Raw genomic sequence first — 6,236 nt, forward strand, 5'->3', positions numbered from 1 at the left:
CACACACACACACACACACACACACACAAAATTTAAAAAAAAAAAATGTAGGAGACTGCTAGTTGTTTCCCTGCAATGGGCTGGCCAGTTAAGCTGCATTCCCAGCTAGACTTGGTGGGAGTAAGTTCTTGATGTGAGTTTTGAAGGGAAGTGATGTGGTAACTTCCTGCTTATTAGCGTCAAAGGAATGCGCATGTCCAGGACCACCCCTCAGGGAGTGGAATTCAGATGCCAGAACTTGCTTCACCGATGCAGAAGAGGACAAGATGGTGGAACAGCGAGATAACCCAAGTAACTCCGAGGAGCCGAGCTGTCCCACCAGCCTGGCTAGCTAGACTATTGCTAAAGGGGAAATGAACTTAACTTTTTTGAAGCTACTGTATAATTTTTAACTTTTAGTACAAGTATTGTAATCATACAGAAATTTTCAGATGTCTATAAAGCTTGCTGGATTTCCAGAATGGGCACAAACTCTAGTAATCAGGGACTACATGCATAAGTGTAATATATCTGAGGATCCAGGTGATCTCTGTTATGCACTCCAGGCCTACTTCCTGATGAATTTGAACTATTGATTTTTGTTTTCCTACTTTATATAAATGGAATTGTGCTGTGTTGTGGTCAGTGGAAAATACGGCCACAAGTGTCTCCTGTTCCTGTATTTGTGACCCTTTGTAATGTGACTTCCTCTTACCAAGAGGAACCTCTGCATGTAGGCTGACCTTTTGATTTGGTTTGACCACGCAGTCCACAGGATTGGGTGCTGTGCACCTCTTGAGGCTGGGCCTTCCTTCAGACGCTTTGTAGCTTCTGCCTTTGCTTTCTTGGAACATTGCCCTCAGACCACCACATGAAGAAGATGGCTTAGGCCACGTGGAGAATGGGGTCACCTTGGGTCTTCACACCTAGCCTGCTGCAGCTTAGTGCAGCCTTGTAAGTAAACTCGGGTGAAATCAGGAAATTTCACAATTCGTGCTCATGAGAAATAATAAATCATTGTTCTAAGATACTGTGTCTTGGAGTGATTTGTTCTACATCAAGAGATTTAAGTGAATGAAGCATATACTTTTCTGTTTCTGGGAAGACTATTTGGTCAGAGTTTTGGTCAGATCTACATTTTTGAGATTGGTCCATGTTGCCTGCACCTCGAGAATATCTACCTACCTAGTGCTCCTTCCTCCTGGCCTTTTAAGAAAACATAATTATTGGGGCCAGGGAGATAGCTCAGTAGAATAAGTGCTTGCCAGGCACTAGGTAGGTAGATATATACCTTATTAGGTATTAGGTAGATATATACCTTATTAGGTATTGACGCTAATAAGCAGGAAGATATCCCTATCACTGCAGATAAGGGTCCATTGTGAAAATACTATAATTTGTATACTGATGGACATTTACATGGTTACTCCTTTGGAATGCTCACAGTGTTGCTCTAACTAGTCTAATAACAGGTCTTTGTGCTTATTCCAAAACTAGCAGCAACCTGGTAGGCTCTTAGAAATTCACACAACCAGTTTTAGGAGATACTGCTGAACAATTTTCCAAGGAATTTGTATCAATTTACTTCTTACAAGTTGTTCAGGAGAGTTAGAGTTTCAGTGGTTCACAGGCTTGCCAGTGTTGTGCCCTTGCGCTTTACAACCCTCGGTTTTAAAATGAGCCCAAAGATGTTGTAGATGTTCGAGGGCGCACCACAGGAGTGGTAGCTCCAGGAAGCAACTCTAGAAGGAAACTAGACCAACTGGTTTGGCCTCTGCTCCCCTACCTGACACCTCCAGTAAAGAGGTCAGATTTTAATAATAAAACTTTACATGTATACAGGGAACTATGCTTTACCTAAGTCCTTCAATAAACTAACACTGATTGGAGATTGTTTCTTCTGATCTGCAGAAAAGTGACTTGCCCAAGGTCACATAGCTTGTGGCAGAGCCCAGGTAGGCACTCTGGGCTTTGGACTTGCAGACTGGTTCACCCAGCAAGGCCCTCTCCTTTCAATAGGCCTGTTCTAGTGGTGATGGCCATAAGGGCGGAACGGGAAAGAAGCAGGAGGTGTGTGTACCTATGGCGTAAGTAACATTGATTTAAAACTCTCAGGGCCTGTAACACAGTGTCCTGCCTGTGTGAGGCTTGCACACAGACTGAAAAGCCCAGCTTGAGGTGATGAGTTCTGGTGCCACCTGGACTGCAGCCCCAGATACTGGGCTCTCTGTTATCACGAAATCATCTCTTAGTAACTGGCTGCCATTACACGACTAATAACCATGTACATGTTTAAAATGAGGCTGCATGAATTAATGGTCACAATTCACTGTAAGTGAAAGACACAAGCAACAGAACATGACGCGCAGCAGCCATGTCATGATAGAAGTGTACCGAAGGTCTGGAAGATATATGGCAAAATGGAAACGTTTTACCTGGATATTGAGTTTAAAGAATTTATTTTCTACTTTATGCCTTTCTGCTTTTTTGTTTTTTGTATTTTAGGGAAGGGTCTACAGGGTCTCACTGCATAGATGGGACTCGTAGTGATCCTCCTATTTTCAGCTTCCCAAGAGCTGGGATTACAGGCACATTTCCCCACGCCCAGTCTCAATTGCTATCTCAGCCATTCCCCGGGGCAGGGCTGGCACAGCAGGCCCAGGGATTGAGCCCCCAGCCCCCGTGCCTGCTTGCAGGTGCTTTAATCCACTGAGCTATTTGGCCAGCCTTCATTCTGCATTTTTTCTTTGAAATTAGAATATATTAATCTCATTTTTTAAACTTCATTTTGAGAGAGATAGTACCTTCACAGTCTCCATGAAGGGCTGGTGAGATGGCTCAGTGGTCTAAAGCACCTACTTAGAACAAGCTTGGCAAAGCACAGGGACTGCGGTTCAATCCCCCAGCACCACATGCCAGCCAGCCCTGCCCCCTGGTGGGCTGAGCTGGCCACACACACACACACACACACACACACAAATAAATAAAATTTAAAAAAAGTACAACATGGCATATGATGAAGTCTCTTTTCCCTGTCTACCTTCCATCTGGCTCCCTCTGGAGGTCACCAGTGAGGCCAGCAATGAAGGCATCCTATTTCATGCATCTGCAAGTAAATGTGGGCCTTTTCTTCCTACATCATTCTTACAAAGATAGGAAAACAACCTGGCAGAATGGCATATGCCTATAGTACCAGCTACTTGGGAGGCTGAGGCAGGAAAATTATTTGAGACCAGGAATTATTGAGTAGCCTGGGCAACATAGTGAAACCTTGTTGCTAAAGAGCTAAAGAAAAGAAATTTCAGCCAGGCAAGGTGGTGCAGGCCTTTAATCCCAGCACTCAGAAGGGTGAGGCAGGATGATTGTTGTGAGTTCAAGACCAGCCTGGGCTAAAATATGAGCTCAAGGCCAGCCTGAACTGCATAATGAGACACTCTTGAAAAAAAAAAAAGAAAAAAGAAAAAAAAAGTTTCTTCTTCCAGAAATCCTAGTTCATTGCTCTTAAATTCCATCTTCACAAGGCCCAGGCATTGGTATAATGCAGCCAAGTTCCTTGCAATCTTCTGAATATCTTTTTATTTTTTATTTATTCTTTTTTATTTTATTTTTTATTTTTGCAATCTTATAATAAAATGGCTTTTACTTCCATTCCCAGTAGGATATCCCTCATTCCCATTGGAGGCCTCATCAGAATGGCCTGTACAGTCCACATTTCTGTAAGTGTTCTGGTCATGGTAAGTTCTAAGAAGTCCCAGACTTTTCCCTAGACAAGAACTCTTCTTCAGAACCTGCACTAGATTGTTCTTAATGCTCCATTCACAGTGATGCACACTTTTTTTTGCACTCACTTCAAAACTATTCTAGCTTCTACCCACAACCCATTTCCAAACAACCTCTGAGTTTTCAGGGTTTTTATTTGTTTGTTTGCTGTACTGGGGATTGAACTCAGGACCCTGTGCTTGCCAGGCAAGCGCTTGTTCTATTGAGCTATCTCCCTGGGCCCCAGGCATTGTTATAGCAACACCCCACTTCTTGGTATCACCTTTTTTTTTTTTTTTTTTTTTTTTTTTTGTGGAACTGGGGATTGAACTCAGGCCCCTGTGCTTGCCAGGCAAGCGCTTATTCCACTGAGCCATCTCCCCGGCCCTTCACTTTTTATTTTGGAAACAGGGCTTCACTGTGTAGCCCAGACTTGCCTTGAACTCACGGCAGTCCTCTTGCCTCAGTCTCCCAAAGGGTGGGGTTATAGGCATGCGTCACCCCACCTGGAAATACCACTTTTCTATCTCAGTTGCTAATAACAATTGTAAGAACTGGTAATGTATAAGGACAATAAGTTTATTTAGCTCCCAGTTCTGAAGACTGGAAAGTTTCAAGAACATGGTGCTGATATCTGAGTGGCTTCTGGTAAGAGCTTGTTGTTGCTTCAACTCATCATAGAAAGCAGAAAAGCAAAAACATCTGTGTGGAAGAAACAGGCAAGAGGGCCTAGGCCTGCTTGATAACAACCTATTATTTTGAGAATGAACCCAGTCCTGGGAGAAAAGCATTAACCCTTCTGAAGGAGCTTGCATTTATTTATTTAGTTTGTTAGTTGTTTGTACCAGGAATCAAACTCAGGATCTTGTGCTTGTCAGGTAGGTGCTGTACCACAGAGCTATATCTCTGGCTGAATGAGCTTTTTTTTTTTTTTTTTTTTTGGCAGAACCAGGGATTGAACTCAAGCCCTTGTGCTTGCCAGGGAAGTGCATCTCCCTAGCCCCCTGAGCGAGCTTTTAAATCCCTTTTAAGGGCTGACCAAATAGCTTAGCTGATTAAAGCGCCTGCAAGCAGGCTCAGGGGCTGGGAGTTTGATCCCTGCCACGCCGGCCCCGCCCCCAGAGTGTGCTGAGATGGCAATTGAGACTGGGCGTGGTGGTGCCCACCTGTAATCCCAGCACTTGGGAGGCTGTAAACAGGCAGATCACTACGAGTCTGATCTAGTAGTGAGACCCTGAACACCCCATAGACTCTTCCCTAAAATACAAAAAAAAAAAAAAAAAAAGGCCCCACTTATTCTCAGCTCTCACAGTAGCAATCAGATTTCCACATGAGTTTTGAAGGAAGCAAACCACATACCAGATCCTTTTGCCAGTGTCACCATCTGAACATTACAAAACCAGAAACAGACCCTGGCCCAGTCATCTGAGAGTTGGAGGAGGACTTTGACACTTCCTGTTAACTGTCTGGACCTTCCTGCACAAACAGCCTCGGCCAACTCTGCCGGTGTCTTCCTGGCAGGACTCCCTGGGAGAGTTCAGAGTAGTAAAACTCATCTGACTGCCTTGGACAGCTCACACCGAGGACCTCTGGAGGGCCACTTCCTGCTGCCCAAGTGCAGTGAGCACATGATCTGAGGGGTTGAGAGATGAGGTGCTTTGTCCCCAGATTAGCTGGAGGAAAAGGGTCCAGTTTTAATCCCTTGTTTTTAAACACAGCATGGGCATGTGAAGCCAGCATTTTATCCCTTAGCATTCAGCATGAGTCAGCTCCCAGCACATGGGACATGAAAACTGAGGTGAGAATCACATTGAAGGGCTCAGACCCCCAGTTCTCAGGGAAGGGGTGGGAGGAGGCACCAGACCACAGCTCAGAGGCCCTGGGTTCCAGCATCGGCTCTGATGTGTTGCATCAGTGTTAACTGGGACAAATGGCTTAATTTTGCCCAAGTCCGGCTGCTGCTGACAGATGCCCTTGAGCTGAGCCATGGCAGATGTGAACTGCTTAGAAAGATGAAGTATGTGGGCCACTGTACATGAAAGACTGTCTGGATCTTGCAGCGCCTACAAAGTCTGAGGTTAACAAGAGCAGAGAAGTTGCACTATATTGGTGTTTTTAAATGTATTTAGTTGACATAGTATAAAAATAAAACAACAGCAACAAAAAACCCAGGAGGAAATAAAAGTTTTATCTTCAATTCTAAAATCCTTACACTCTGAAAATCAAGTTTTTAAAATTTGATCATTAATAAAATTATCATTAATAAATTTATCATTAATAAATAAATGATTTGATCATCTCAAATCATTTATTTATTGTTTATTTGGCGCCAGCATTCATAATAGGCTGCAGATTGTTGTCCTAGATCCTGCTGAGAGTTACTTAATATATGGCAAACATATTACCTTCCTAAAGTTCTGAAATACATTTTATTGCAGGGGCTGGTGAGATGGCTCAGAGGGGCTGGTGAGATGGCTCAGTGGTCTAAAGCACCTACT

This window comes from Octodon degus, unplaced genomic scaffold (assembly GCF_000260255.1).
Source record: "Octodon degus isolate 3935 unplaced genomic scaffold, OctDeg1.0 scaffold00098, whole genome shotgun sequence".
Taxonomy (NCBI): Eukaryota; Metazoa; Chordata; class Mammalia; order Rodentia; family Octodontidae; genus Octodon; species Octodon degus.